Raw genomic sequence first — 16,603 nt, forward strand, 5'->3', positions numbered from 1 at the left:
ATCAGTGATTACCTTTCAGGCCTTTATCATGCCTGACATGAACTGCTATTACAACTTTTTTTTTTTTTTTTTTGAGACAGAGTCTCACCCTTGTTACCCAGGCTGGAGTGCAATGGCGCGATCTCGGCTCACCGCAACCTCCGCCTCCTGGGTTCAGGCAATTCTCCTGCCTCAGCCTCCTGAGTAGCTGGGATTATAGGCATGCGCCACCATGCCCAGCTAAATTTTTGTATTTTTAGTAGAGGCGGGGTTTCACCATGTTGACCAGGATGGTCTCGATCTCTTGACCTCGTGATCCACCCGCCTCGGCCTCTCAAAGTGCTGGGATTACAGGCGTGAGCCACCGCGCCCGGCCACAACTTTCTTAAAGTATGGCTTCTCTAATTTTAATATCTGTCTCTCTAGCTTATCCTTCATAATGCCCACCTCATGTTCTGCTCATTATTTCCCTATTCAAAACCTTTTAGAGGCTCCCAATGCATAAAAAATACATACACACTTAAATAACTCTTTTGATATCCTCATGTAACCCAATTTACTTTTCAACATTTTTGCCCTCCCTACTGCTCACTCTGCTTCATATCAGATTAATTTATGTACTTGCTTGTTTTTCCCATTAGATTTCCAATTACTTAAGGACAAAAATGCCATCTCTTCCTGCCCTCTATAGTTCTTAGCAAACTTCCGAACACATGGTGGACATTTATCAAATGTTTGTTTCTTTGGATTTTGCTGAATCAGTATGCTGTAAGCATCAGGAACAGCCTGTGTTGACTAAAGCAGTAAGATAAGAAGGGAAGAAGCAATAGAAGTGCATGACAGGGGAGCCATATTGTGGGGGCACATCAAAGCTCAATGTCAGAAGTCAGGACTTTAACTTGAAATAGGCAGCAAAATGTACTTTGAGATGAAACATGGTAAAGTATATGGCAGGTATAAAACCAAATTTCACTGTAATATTCCCTCTGTGGCCATTCTTCCTACATATAAATGGCATGCATTTTGGAAATACCTTACGAAAATCATTGCCTACATCCCATGAATGAAGCAGTTCTCGATGTTATTCCTTGTCATTTTTACAAATTCCCAAGATAGTTTACATTTTCAGTGCCTGTGAATACTTGCTCCTATGAGCAGCAATGTCTCCTTGAGACAATACAACAGATTGCCACTAGTATTATAACTGGGCGTGTTAAAGCATGACATTTTAATCACCTGAAAGTGAATGGGGAAACCAAGCTGAACAGGGACACAGCTCATTGGCAGTGGTGGCTGGTTCAGACTTACTAGCACCTGTCACTTGGTGTCTCCATTGCTAACAAAATCATTCCTTAGACATTGTAGAGTCACATCAAAATGTCAAGAGTCTGCTTCCTCAAATCTCTTGAGGAAGCAGAATGTCCTGGTATCTACAATATGAGAACAGATTCCTCCTGGCTACTCTCCAGGTTAAGGTCGCAATCCTAATACTGACAAAGTTGCTTTCTTTGAGATTCTTTATCCATAAAATGAGAAAAAAATGCTTATATGCTCTGGCAGTTTTTATTTTGGGGTTTCTGTTTGGAGTATAAAGGAAGTATCACCTGATATATAATAAATATAAAAAAATTTAAAGTATAAACCAAGATTTGATATAAAGATTTTTTTAAAATAATCAAATTCTGTAATTAGAGATGTAAAGTCAAACCATAAGTACATTGGGATGCTGATATTCCTATAAGCCCTTTTAGTCTCTTTCTGTTGGACAAATCATCGAAAGGTCTGTGAGAAGATAGCCTGATAGCATCTGGAAACTTCCAATGTCTTTCATCCTGTTTTTATGAAACTTCTCCATCTTTCAGAAATGTAATGAGGCAGCATTATATAGAGGAAAGGGCTCAGGGTTAGGCATAAACATCGTGAAGACTAGGCCCTGGTGTGTAGAAAGTCTCAACTTCTCTATGCCTTAGTTTTCCTACTGGTAAAATATGGTTGGTAAATAAAATCATTGCAGGAGTCCTTTCCTGCTCTAATGTTTAGTGATGCTGTGATAGCAAATTTTCTCAAAATCAGTCTCACAAGTAAGAAAAATATTGAATGTATAATTGGTCACAGTCTCACAGCATATCCATGGATTTTCTGGTGTGGTCCATTGTCAGTTCTTAATAAAGATGAGTAAGATTTAGTCCTTGCTCTCAAGATGTTTATAACCTATTAAGAAGAAAAAGACAAAGGCATTTAATATAAAGCAAAGTGTAATCAACTATTACTTGAATCCAAAGAAAAATAAAATATAGTCAAGTAAAATCAGTGGAGAACATGTTATTTAAAGTGTTAACATTTGATTTTGTTATCGGATCTTGGGGATGTCTCTTTCCTGGCTGGAAACCTCTGTGGCCGGTGACACTTTTGCCAGAGTTTTGCTTGGGCCCACTGGGCTCATTTCACCAACTTGGCCAGTAGGCTGCGCTTGGCTCATGCTACTGGCCTGGATCTTATGCCTGCCAAGGAACCTGTATCCCATGCCTACCAAGGATGAATCAGGTGTGGAACAGTGAGGGGTGTGTGAGCAAGTGTGGGGTCTGGCTACGGTGCACAATCAGACACACCGACTGCTGCAGTGGGGTAGGCAACTCCAGGTGCTGGCACTGGTGTTGGCTCTCTGCAAGGCTACACCCAGACCAGGTACACTACAAGTAGCTTCCACAGCTGGCACTAGGAAATGTGGTGGCACCTGGAATCTTGGAGATGCCAGGAACCATAGGATCCCAAAGAGGGAGTCACAGCCCTGGCTTGGGGAGCTCCTAAGTCTGGGCTCCCTATGGGTCCACAACTCTTCTCTCCTTTTTTTTCTCCCACAGCATGATGAGCAAAAAGCACGTTTCAGTCCTGTTCATGTTACTGTTCTATTAGCCTCGCCATTCAGTGAGTCCTGAGTTCTTGTCCTGTGACCAGGATAAATGAGATCTGCAAACAAATGAAGGGTGAACAAGACAAAGAGGAGCGTTATTGAGCAATAGAATAGCTCAGGGGAGACCTGCAGGGGCCAGCTCCTTTCTGCAGCCAGGGTGTCTGGATGAGTGTTCAGCTCCTTGCAGAGAGGATAGCACCTCTCTTCAGGCAGGCAGTCCCCAACAAGTGTTCAGCTCCTAGCAGAAAGTGTAGCTCCTCTCTGCAGTTGGTCGTCCTATCATCTGTTCTGCTCTGGCTGAGCCCTGGGCCTTTATGGGCCTCAGTGGGAAGGGAGTACATGCTGATTGGCCCATGGGCAGCCATTGGTGAGCCCAGAAAAGGCACCACAAATTCCCACTGTGGTCTGCAGAACTGGCAGACTGGCCCCCAGCCTTCAGGTCCTCCCTGGCTGGAAGGTGGGGCCTCACCACGGACCTGCCCCTTTCCACACAGGAGCCTGTCTGCCTCCTGCTGCTGTCCATGGCACCCAGGCTGCTCGCACTAAGGGGCACCTGCAGGCCAGCACCCCTTCAACTCCCCCCCTGCATGCTCATTGGCACCCAAAGTCCAGAGGGGGCTGAGGCATCAGAGGGCTGGCATGGCAGCACTACCCTAAGTGAGCAGACACCTGGCTGGGCTGCAACAGCACCCAAGCTCTGCCCCCAGCCCTGCTCCAAGATTGGAGCAGGCACCAGGAAGAGGAGAGGCAAGTCAGTGGAAGCAGACATTGCCGAGCCTGAGAGACAGGGAGGCCTTTCTGGGCCCCTGATGGGGCAAAGTGCAGAGACGCCCAGGTCCTACGTTTGGGAGGGCAGGGCTCCCACCCACTCTATGGAGTGTGCAGGCAGTCCCAGCTGCACCTCCTCACAGCCTGGGGCCGGGGCTCCAGGTCCTTGCTGGGCCCATCTCTTCCCACCCCTCTGTGCCTGACCACACTGCTCCTCAACCAGTGGGTGTCTCAGCCTGGCTCCATCGTGGTAAAATATGGCAGGTAAATAAAATCATTGCAGGAGTCATACCATCATGGTAGCCCCCAGGGCAGTGGGCTTCAGGGGTACTCTTGCTTGTCCCTAGCTCCTGCCAGCTCTGTGGATTGCAGCACCATTCCAGACCCAGCTCTGCCTCATCCCCACAGTTGTGGTAGATGACAGCGGCAACTACACAGCCAGGGTGCAGAGCAGTAGAGGCTCTGGACCTGGGAGCCAGGCTTGGGCAGTGCAGTCTGCTGCTCGGGGACACGAGACACAGGGGCCCATTGCGGCCACTGATGATGCTCCCACAGCCGCTCCTGCTGCCACCACCAGTCCCTTCCTGATGATAGAAGCTGCTCTGGATGGCCTGCCACTGCCATTAATTTAAGCCTTGAAGAATCAATAGGCTTAATCATAGGTGGGGATTAGATGGGAGTGATAATTCAGGAGCACACATTGGTGAGGATAAATGTTAAAAATCATAGGGCATTATATGACAACACTGAGGAGCAGAATTTGGAATACTGGCCTCTGGGAGACAAGAACTAAGATAGGCTAGGACAAAGAAAAGACAGCCTTGAATGCCAGACGCAAGAGACCAGAGGTAATGGAGACTATAGTCAATTTTTGAGCAAGGGAATTAAATGAGAAGGTCAAAACTGTACTTGAAACTGGTATCAGTGAATGTTGAATGGTGAAATTAATGATCTCTTACCCAGATAAAGAAGGGCAAGGTGTGAAGCTGTCTGCAGAGGTGAGAATAGAAGTAAAGGGAGGTACATTCTAAAGCTTAATAAGTACTCTGCTTTATAAATGTTCTGTAAATGCCTACTAAGATCTAGGTGCTGGGTAAGGTGTGAGAATACAAAGATGAACAAAATATTGTCCTCTGTCAAAAATGGCTTATTGGATAAAATGATGACTTCAAGAAGTTGAAGCTTGGCTTCACTTTTTTAAACTGTGTAACTCTGAACAAGTTGCTTCCTTAATTTCCTTATGTGTAAAAAGAGAATAATTAAAAACATTCCTCACAGTATTATGATGAAGATAAACAGGCCAATGAAAGACAAAAGATTTTCTGTCATATTATAAAGGATTCAGTATATATTTGTGACTTCTACTTCCACATAGAATTACGCAGAATGAATTAATTTCAGAAGGAAGAGTTTGGTTTGGTGAAAGTAAGAGTCACATCAAAGAGCAAAACAAAAGAAAAGGGATATCTTTTTTTTTTTTGTATATATATATATTTTTTATTGCACTTTAGGTTCTGGGGTACACATGCAGAACATGCAGGATTGTTGCATAGGTACATACATGGCAATGTAGTTTGCTGCCTCCATCCCCCCGTCACCTATATCTGGCATTTCTCCCCATATTATCCCTCCTCAACTTCCTGACCCCACTGTCACTCCTCTATTCCCCCCACAACAGACCCCAGTGTGTGATGCTCCTCTTCCAACAATATTTTTTTGTGTATATATATACATATATATATTATTGCACTTTAGGTTCTGGGGTACATGTACAGAACATGCAGGACTGTTGCATAGGTATGTACATGGCAATCTGGTTTGCTGCCTCCATCCCCCTGACACCTATATCTGGCATTTCTCCCCATGTTAGTCCTCCCCAACCTCCCTATCTCCTGCTGTCCCTCCCCTGTTCCCCCCCAACAGACCCCAAAGTGTGATGCTTCTCATTGTTCAACACCTGTCTATGAGTGAGAACATGCAGTGTCTGATTTTCTGTTCCTGTGTCCCTTTGCTAAGAACGATGGTTTCCAGATTGATCCATGTCCCTACAAAGGACATGAACTCATGGTTTTATGGCTGCATAGTATTCCACGGTGTATTTGTGCCACATTTTCCTTGTCCAGTCTATCATCAATGGGCATTTGGGTTGGTTCCAGTCTTTGCTATTGTAAACAGTGCTGCAATGAACATTCGTGTGCATGTGACTTTATAATAGAACGATTTATAATCCTTTGGATATATACCCAGTAATGGGATTGCTGGGTCAAACGGAATTTCTATTTCTAGGTCCTTGAGGAATGGCCACACTGTTTTCCACAATGGTTGAACTAGTTTACACTCCCACCAACAGCATAAAAGTGTTCCTATTTCTCCACATCCTCTCCAGCATCTGTTGTCTCCAGATTTTTTAATGATCGCCATTCTAACTGGCATGAGATGGTATCGCAATGGGTTTTGATTTGCATTTCTCTAATGACCAGTGATGATGAGCATTTTTTCATATGTTTGTTGGCCTCATATATGTCTTCTTTTGAAAAGTCTCTGTTCATGTCCTTTGCCCACTTTTGAATGAGTTTGTTTGTTTTTTTCTTGTAAATCTGTTTTAGTTCTTTGCAGATTCTGGATATTAGCCCTTTGTCAGATGGGTAGACTGCAAAATTTTTTTTCCAATTCTGATGGTTGCCGGTTCACTCTAATGATTGTTTCTTTTGCTGTACAGAAGCTCTGGAGTTTAATTAGATCCCATTTGCCTATATTGGCTTTTGTTGCCAATGCTTTTGGTGTTTTAGTCATGAGGTCCTTGCCAATGCCTATGTCCTGGATGGTTTTGCCTATGTTTTCTTCTAGGGGTTTTATGGTGTTAGGCCTTATTTTAAGTCTTTAATCCATCTGGAATTAATTTAAGTGTAAGGTTTCAGGAAGGGGTCCGATTTCTGCTTTCTGCACATGGCTAGCCATTTTTCCCAACACTATTTATTAAACAGGTAATCCTTTCCCTGTTGATTGTTTTTGTCAGGTTTGGATTCTCTGTTCTGTTCCATTGGTCTGTATTGCTGTTTTGGTACCATGCTGTTTCGATTACTGTAGTCTTGTAGTATAGCTTGAAGTCAGGTAGCATGATTCCTCCAGCTTTCTTCTTTTTGCTTAAAATTGTCTTGGCTATGCAGTCTCTCTTTTGGTTCCATATGAAGTTTAAGGTGTTTTTTTCCAGTTCTGTGAAGAAGGTCAAAGGTAGCTTGATGGGGATAACGTTGATTCTATAAATTACTTTGGGCAGTATGGCCATTTTCATAATATTGATTCTTCCTAGCCATGAGCATGGAATGCTTTTCCATCTGTCTGTGTCCTCTCTTATTTCGTTGAGCAGTGCTTTCTGGTTCTCCTTGAAGAGGTCCTTTACATCCTTTGTTAATTATATTCCTAGGTATTTTATTCTCTTTGTAGCAATTGTGAATGGCAGTTCGTTCTTGATTTCACTCTCTTTAAGTCTGTTATTGGTGTATAGGAATGCTTGTGATTTTTGCACATTGATTTTGTATCCTAAGACTTTGCTGAAGTTGCTTATATCAGTTTCAGGAGATTTTGGGCTGAGACGATTGGGTCTTCCAAATATACAATCATGTCATCTGCAAATAGAGACAATTTGACTTCCTCCAATTGAATACCCTTTATTTCTTTTCCTTGCCTGAGTGCTCTGGGTAGAACTTCCAATACTATACTGAATAGGAGTGATGAGAGAGGGCATCCTTGTCTAGTGCCAGATTTCAAAGGAAATGCTTCCAGGTTTTGCCCATTCAGTATGATATTGGCTGTGGGTTTGTCGTAAATAGTTTTTATTGTTTTGAGATACATTCCATTCATAGCTAGTTTATTGAGAGTTTTTAGCATAAAGGGCTGTTGAATTTTGTCAAAGGCCTTCTCTGCATCTATTGAGATAATCATGTGGTTTTTGTCTTTGGTTCTGTTTATGTGGTGGATTACATTTATAGACTTGCATATGTTGAACCAGCCTTGCATCCCCGGGATGAAGCCTATTTGATTGTGAAGGATAAGCTTTTTGATATGCTGTTGCAATTGGTTTGCCAGTATTTTATTGAAGATTTTCATATCTATGTTCGTTATAGATATTGGTCTGAAGTTTTCTTTTTTGTTGAGTCTCTGCCAGGTTTTGGTATCAGGATGATGTTGGTCTCATAAAATGATTTGGGAAGGAATCCCTCTTTTTGGCTTGTTTGCAATAGTTTCAGAAGGAGTCGGATCAGCTCCTCTTTGTATGTCTGGTAGAATTCAGCTGTGAACCCATCTCATCCTGGGCTTTTTTTGGTTGGTAGGCTATGAATTGCTGCCTCAACCTCAGCCCTTGTTATGGTCTATTCAGAGTTTCAACTTCATCCTGGTTTAAACTTGGGAGGGAGAAATTGTCCAGGAATTTATCCATTTCTTCCAGGTTTACTAGTTTATGTGCATAGAGTTGTTTGTAATAATCTCTGATGGTAGTTTGTATTTCTGTGGAATCGGTGGTGATTTCCCATTTATCATTTTTATTGCATCTATTTGATTATTCTCTCTTTTCTTTTTTATTAATCTGGCTAGTGGTCTGTCTAGTTTGTTGATCTTTTCAAAAAACCAGCTCCTGGATTTATTGTTTTTTTTTTTTGTGTGTGTGTGTCTCTTATCTCCTTCAGTTCTGCTCTGGTATTAGTTATTTCTTGTCTTCTGCTAGCTTTTGAGTTTTTTTGATATTGTTCCTCTAGCTCTTTCAATTTTGATGATAGGGTGTCAATTTTAGATCTTTCCTTGCTTCGCATGGGGGTATTTATTGCTATAAATTTTCCTCTAGACACTGCTTTAAATGTGTCCCACAGATTCTGATATGTTGTATCTTCATTCTCATTGGTTTTGAAGAACATCTTTATTTCTGCCTTCATTTAATTGTTTATCCAGTGAACATTGAAGAGCCAGTTGTTCAGTTTCCATGAAGTTGTGTGGTTCTGAGTTAGTTTCCTAATTCTGAGTTCTAATTTGATTGCACTGTGGTCTGAGAGACTGTTATCATTTACATTCTTTTGCCTTTGCTGAGGAGTGGTTTACTTACAATTATGTGGTTAATTTTAGAGTAAGTGTGATGTGGTGCTGAGAAGAATGTATATTCTGTGGATTTGGGGTGGAGAGTTCTGTAAATGTCTATTAGATTTGCTTGGTCCAGATCTGAGTTCAAGTCCTGGATATCCTTGTTAATTTTCTGTCTTGTTGATCTAATATTGACACTGGAATGTTAAAATCTTCCACTATTATTGTGTGGGAGTCTAAGTCTCTTTGCAGGTCCTTAAGAACTTGCTTTATGTACCTGGGTGTTCCTATATTGGGTGCATTTATATTTAGGATTGCAAGCTCTTCTGGTTGCATTGATGGTTTTTACTATTATGTAATGCCCTTTTTTGTCTCTTTTGATCTTTGTTGGTTTAAAGTCTAGGATTGCAACTCCTGCTTTATTTTTGCTCTCCATTTGCTTAGTAAATCTTCCTCTATCCCTTTATTTTGAGTCTATGTGTGTCCTTGCATGTGAGTTGGGTTTCTTGGAAATGGCACACCAATGGGTTTTGACTTTTTATCCAATTTGCCAATCTGTGTCTTTTGATTGGGGCATTTAGCCCATTTACATTTAAGGTTAATGTGAGAATTTGATCCTGTCATTTTGATGCTAGCTGGTTGTTTTGCTCATTAGTTGATGCAGTTTCTTCATTGTGTTGATGCTCTTTACCATTTGGTACGTTTTGGGAGTGGCTGGTCTTGTTGTTTCTATGTTTAGCGCTTCGTTCAGGAGCTCTTGTAAGGCAGGCCTAGTGGTGATGAAATCTCTCAGCAATTGCTTGTTCGTAAAGGATTTTATTTCTCCTTTGCTTATGAAGCTTAGTTTGGCTGGATATGAAGTTCTAGGTTGAAATTTCTTTTCTTTAAGGATGTTGAATCTTGGCCCCTGCTCTCTTTTGACTTATAGGGTTTCTGCCAAGAGATCCGTTGTGAGTCTGATGGGCTTCCCTTTGTGGGTAACCCAACCTTTCTCTCTGGCTGCCCTTAGCATTTTTTCCTTCAAATCAACCCTGTTAAATCTGATGATTATGTGCCTTGGGGTTGCTCTTCTTGAGGAATATCTTTGTGGTGTTCTCTGTATTTCCTGGACTTGAATATTGGCCTGCCTTCCTAGGTTGGGGATGTTCTCCTGGATAATATCCTGAAGAGTATTTTCCAGCTTGGATTCAGTCTCTCTGTCACATGCAGGTACACCTATCAAATGGATATTAGGTCTTTTCACATAATCCCACGTTTTTTGGAGGCTTTGTTCTTTTCTCTTCACTCTTTTTTCTCTAATCTTGACTTCTCATTTTATTTCATTGATCTTCAATCTCTGATACCCTTTCTTCTGCTTGGTCAATTCAACTATTGAAACACGTGTATGCTTCACAAAGTTCTCATGTTGTATTTTTCAGCTCCATCAATTCATTTATATTCTTCTCTAAGCTGCTTATTCTCATTACCATTTCATCTAACCTTTTTTCTTAGTTTCTTTGCATTGGGTTAGAACATGTTCTTTCAGCTCAGAGAAGTTTGTTATTACCCACTTTCTGAAGCCTGTTTCTGTCAATTCATCAGACTTATTCTCCATCCAGCTTTGTTCCTTTGCTGGTGAGGGGTTGTGATCCCTTGGAGGATGAGTGGCATTCTGGTTTTGGGTGTTTTCATCCTTTTTGCGCTGGTTTCTCCCCATCTTTGTGGATTTATCTACCTGTGGTCTTTGTAGTTGGTGACTTTCGGATAGGGTCTCTGAGTGGACATCCTTTTTGTTGATGATGAAGTTATTTCTTTCTGTTTTTTAGGTTTCCAACAGTCAGGTCCCTCTGCTGTAGGACTGCTGGAGGCCCACTCCAGATCCTGTTTGCCTGGGGATCACCTGCAGCAACTGCAGAACAGTATGGGTTGCTGCCAGTTTCTTCTTCTGTTATCTTCGTCCCAGAAGGATACCCACCAGATGTCAGCCTGAGCTCTCCTTTATAAGGCATCTCTTTGGATATACAGGGGTCAGGGATCTGCTTGAGGAGACAGTCTGTCCCTTATAGGAGCTCAAGTGCTGAGATGTGAGCTCCATTGTTCTGTTTAGAGCTGTTGGGCAGGTACATTTAAGTCTGCTGCAAAAGAACTCAAAACCACCTTTTTTCCCAGGTGCTCTGTCCTGGGAAGGTGGGGCTTTATTTATAAGTTCCTGATGTGCTGCTGCCTTTTTTCAGAGATGCCTTGCCCAGCAAGGTAGCCTAGTCACAGTCTGCCAGCAGAGGCATTGCTGAGCTGCCATGAGTTCCGCCCAGCTGCTTTGTGAACTTCCTTGAGATTTTGTTTATAGAGGTATAATTGGAACTGCATGAGTAATGGTAGTTTGCCTCAGTAATGGCGGACTGCCTCATAATGGCAAATTGCCTCAGTAATGGCGGACTGCCTCGGTAATGGCGGACGTCCTTCCCCTTACAGAGCTGGATTGTCCTGGGTCTAGCTGTGCTTGCTGCGAAACTCTCATTCCAGAGCATTTCAGATTACTGGTCTTTGTGGGGTGGGACCTACCGAGCCAGATCACCTAGCTCCCTGTTTCAGCCCAGTTTTTTTCAGTTGAATGGGTGGCTCTGTCTCCCAGGCATTCCAGGCACCAGTTGAAACGGCTGCCCAGATTTGTGTGAGTTTTTGTGTGGAGACCCACTGCACTGGCTAAAACAGCTATGCTGGAAACTCGTGGCACTTTTCAGCCCGGGAATCTTCTGGTCTGTGGGCAGTGAAAACTCGTTTGGAAATGCAGTGATCACTCACCCTCTGTGTTGTTCTTGCTGGGAACTGCACTCCAGAGCTGTTCCTATTCAGCCATCTTTGGATTCTTTTAAAAGTGGTTAGAATCCATTTGTTAATATTAGCTTAGCTCAAGAATAAATACAAACAACTAGAGAGGCTTCACCTAATCTAATAATTTAAAGACATGTTATTTCTCAGAGGAAAAGAACTCTCAGAGCAGAAGAACAAATTATATATTTTATATTAAATCAATAAGGAGTTCATGTATAATAATTCAATCTGTTCTGCATTACTATATCAGTGATGGAGATTGAAAATACTATCAGAAGATTGATACTTTATCCTTGACTATCTAGTTTTTCTAAGCTATCTTTTTTAATTGAGAAACAAAGAGTTTTTGCAACTGAAGATTTTTTATACTACTCATTTAATGTCTATCATTTTGAACATTTTCACTCCTGCTTCCCTTCCACCCTTTCTGACTGGGCTGCCCTTTCCCAATCCTTGAAAACTTTGAATTTATCCAGAAAACCTGTAAAATTAAAGTAATACAATTTCCCAGTGTTTAGCACAGGGGATATTATGGTTTGGGGGATAAACCAACTCCTGAGAGTTTGTGTTTATGTACAGGTCTTCCTTATGTGTCTAAAAGTAATCTCTGCTGCGAGTAGCACTATCAAAGCTGCTTTTGTGTGTCAGCATTTATTTTAGCTTTCATTGTCAAAGATCATGCAGTTTTCTTGTTTCCATTTATCAACCTAAATATCTCTTAGTCACCAATCTCTTCTGAAAGCCTGTAATCCTGAAACAGATTTCCTGAGCAAGATGGAGTTAAATAAAACACTCATTTTCTAGGACTTGGAACATTTGTCCTAATTTCACACCTTATGCTGCAGCTCAGTCAGTGCTTGAAAGGCAAAGCATGCAGCCAGAAAACAAGTTCCAACGTCACCTCTTCTATTGCATTGCACCTTTTGAACCCCTAAGACAGAAGAAGATGCACTAACATGCCTCTTTGCTTTACAGTGAAGCATTGTTTGGATTATGTCAAAATCAGAGACCTGAAGAAAGATGTTTAATTTACATTCAAGCCCTGTTTCAAACCTTGTCTATATATTCTTTCTGAACCCCTTTGTTGTTTAAAAAATAATCTTAAAAGTAGCTTCAGTAATGGAAAGCAGTTTATTCACACAGCATACATTTGTTAAACACTATATCTATATCATTGAAATCACTATAGTATGGGGTGAGGGTATGGGGATGAACAACAGGTGTAAATTATACAAAAATTGGCAATAAGAAGGTTTTTCCTTGAAGAATTCAGAATTTAGTTGAAAATATAAATAAGAGTATACAAATTGCATATTATTAGAAAACTATGAATCATAATTTTTCATTTTTAGCTTCATGTCTATTTTCAGATACACAGAAATGTTTATAGATATTTAAATTTAAACTCCTCTTTCATCGAAGATAGAGCGTAATGTTTATAAGAAATTGGATAAAAGAAGCTTAGAGAGTTATTTGAACAATAGAAACAAAAGACAGGGATCTTTCTTAGTAAATATTAGAAATGTCAAAGATTAAATGAAACTGATTTTAATAAACAATGATTAGTTTCTAATTTGCATTTAGAGATGCTCATAACATTGCCTTTTATGACTTGCTGAAGTTTGAGTTGGACATGCATAATCTCTATCCTTAGTTAGCAATGTGTATATAAACCACTATTTCTTTCCCAATCACTGATGTAGGAAAATCAGTATGTACCCTCCACAAACATTGGTTAATTGTTTGAATCTAGTTTTTGCAAGTAGATTCTTCTTTACCCTATTATTTCTGTTCCTTGATAGTAGGGTAAGTTCAAAGGGAGAACCCATGGTAATGTGTTCAAAGGGCTTATGAGTCATAGGCTAAAACCTTAGCAGCTTGGCAGATGAGCTGTGCTTAGAATTTAGAAATGAGCTCAGCATTGGTGTACTATGGATACCCATATCTGGAATTTCTACTTTGTCTTAGTCCATTTTGTTTTGTTATAACAGAATGCCACAGATGAGTGATTTATAAATAAAATACATTTATTTCTCACAGTTATGGAGGCCAGGAAATTCAATATCAAGGTACTGGCATCTCGCAAGGGCCTTCTTACTGCATCATCCCACGAAGGTAAGAAGGTGAGAGAGGGTTTGAGAGCAATAGAGACAAGGGGTCAAACTCATCATTTTATCAGAAAACCACTTCTGAGATAACTAATCCATTCCTGATATAATGGCATTAATCCGTTTAGGAGGGCAGAGACCTCATGATCTCATTACCTCTTAAAAGTCCCACCTCCTAACACTGTTGCACTGGGAATTTAGTTTTTAACACATGAATTTTGAGGGGCACATTTAAACCATAGCATACTCTTAAAAAGGAAGTTTGTGGAGGAGAAAATAATGGACAGTTGGTCATTCGATTTTTCATTTGTTCATTATCATATTCTCATTAGATTGAGTTTAATTCATTTTATATATTTTCTGGGTTGACCACATAAACATAACTAGCATTATGTTTACATTACGTTCATTACCACATTCTCATTAGATTGAGTTTAATTCGTTTTATATATTTTATGGGTTGACCATGTAAACATAACTAGCATTATGTTTACATTACGTTCCTTACCACATTCTCATTAGATTGAGTTTAATTCGTTTTATATATTTTCTGGGTTGACCACATAAACATAACTAGCATTATGTTTACATTACGTTCATTACCACATTCTCATTAGATTGAGTTTAATTCATTTTATATATTTTCTGGGTTGACCACGTAAACATAACTAGCATTATTTTTACATTACGTTCATTACCACATTCTCACTAGATTGAATTTAATTCATTTTATATATTTTCTGGGTTGACCATGTAAACATAACTAGCATAGTGGTTAAGAACATGGACTTGAACCAGATTTGCCAAGTTTGAACAATGCTTCTGCCATATAAGCTTGAGTAATTTTCTTCACTTCTATCCTCATTTCCTAATGGTATCAACTTCTAAGTGCTTTGGGAGAATTAATTGAATTGATATAGGTAAAGATTTTAGAGCAGTGTCTGTCCATTGTAAGCATCTCTAAGATTCTGCCATTCCTATATTATTATTCCTTAAAATAATATTAAGATTCTCTACTGTAACTTTCTGCTTCACATACAATTTTAGTAGAGTGAAGAAAAGTTGGCAGTACCAAATGAGGGAAGAGTCTTGCCCTTTGTTTTTAAACGTCAAGGTAACCATTTTTAAAAATATATAATTTCTATGACATGACCAGTCACCAAAATTTCTCTTTCCTGTGGTTCAAATGAGGTCTACTTCAGTAGACAATTCAGCAAGAATCAACAGCGGAAATGCAAAACACAGTGCTAAAAAAAATCTTTCACTCATATTTACACAACAGCTTATATTGAGTATTAATATTTAAATTCTTTTAAAAAACCGTACTTTTTCCCTTATTTCATCAATATAGATAACAAATATAATTTATTTTGTCTATTTAAAAAGAAGAAAAACAGTAGATAACCAGGGAAATTTAACACTGCCCTGAAATCTAAATGTAGCATCTTTTTAATCAAAAACAACAGGTTAATCCTGGCTTTGGAGTCAGAAAAATCATATTAAAAATGCATAAAGTGTGATTCATTCAAAACCTGAATATAGCAACATATAATTCTATAAAGCCACAGAGATTTTTAGATCAAAGCAAAAAAAGGTAAATCAAACCTGAAATGAATGGATTAACAGAAATGGGAGCGTTACCGTAATATTCCTTTATATTCAGTAACAGAGAAGCAGATTTTGTCAAATCTTGCTTTCTAATTCCCATCTGGAAAAGCCTTGCTCTGGAAGTGAACAGGTTTGAAGGAATGCCTTTGACATCTGTAAAGTTAAAAAGCATCAATAATTGGAATGGGTTTAATCCCTCATTCAACAGCAGGTATTTTATACACAATCATAAGAAGTGATGAAAGTCAGGCACAGATGTACAAATTGTTAGATTTAATCAGATTGGTACTCTACCCCTGGTTTAGTCTATTCTGTTTTAGCTTCTACTTAACCCGAGTTAATGGAAGGAGATGGTCATATGTATAAGGAACAAATCCAGATCAAAAATCATTTTGGAGATGTCGGGTGACAGCGGAGCTTAACCCATGAACCACCAGATATAGAAAGTTTTCATTAACAGTTCTTTGTGTATCATCATTCATTTTAGTCTATATTAAATTGATTCTGTGAAAAGGGCCTACCTAGTGTTTGTGCCTTTGATATTCTGAAATAAGAAGAGACTGTGTCAAAGAGAAACAATAGTGGGTAGAAGGGTCAAAATAAACAGAGGAAATATACCTGAGACTTAGAGGCTGACAATACCAGCTGTCCCTGATGTCTAAAATATTTATTGGAGCAGCACACACATTTAGATGCTCTTCAATTTATTCCCTATTCACAGTTCCAGCTGTTAAGTAGTCACTCTCTTTCCGAATAGCAGTATGGAGATGGAGAAAATAAGATGAAATTTGTAATTGCACAATCAAATTACAGTATAGATTTAACTAGAAACTGATTCAAAAACTTATGCTTATCTATCAACATCCTAAATTTTGGGAAAGTGTTTTTATTTCAATTATTTCCTATTACTATGTCCTATTGGAAGTCTTAAGGAAAACTTGAAAATATTCTATAACATGATTCATCAGAACCATTAAGCATATTATTGCCTACTAGATTCTTTTTTATTTTATTTTATTTTTGAGATCAAGTTTCACCCTTGTTGCCCAGGCTGGAGTGCAATGGTGCGATCTCGGCTCACTGTGACCTCCATCTCCTGTGTTCAAGCGATTCTTTTGCCTCAGCCACCCGAGTAGCTGGGTTTACAGGCATGTGCCACCATGCCCAACTAATTTTGTATTTTTAGTAGAGCTAGGGCTTCTCCATGTTGGTCAGGCTGGTCTCAAACTCCCGACCTCAGGTGATTTGCCCACCTCGGTGGCCTCCCAAAATGCTGAGATTGCAGGCTTGAGCCACTGTGCCCAGCCCAATTTTTTAATTTTTTTTATTTTTGAGACAAACACTCTTT

General features: G+C 39.9%; 1 long non-coding RNA gene across 1 annotated transcript; it reads right to left on the reverse strand.

Moving 5' to 3' along the window:
- Positions 1–361: 361 nt before the first annotated feature.
- Positions 362–16,304, reverse strand: LOC116524503. The gene is made up of 3 exons (XR_004257361.1): positions 15,874–16,304; positions 15,289–15,408; positions 362–2,190 (listed from the first exon to the last, which is right to left on the reverse strand). It is a non-coding gene; the product is annotated as an uncharacterized LOC116524503 (long non-coding RNA).
- Positions 16,305–16,603: the final 299 nt, after the last annotated feature.

The sequence above is a fragment of the Sapajus apella genome, unplaced genomic scaffold (genome assembly GCF_009761245.1).
Source record: "Sapajus apella isolate SASKATOON/1434 unplaced genomic scaffold, GSC_monkey_1.0 scaffold45, whole genome shotgun sequence".
Lineage (NCBI taxonomy): Eukaryota > Metazoa > Chordata > Mammalia > Primates > Cebidae > Sapajus > Sapajus apella.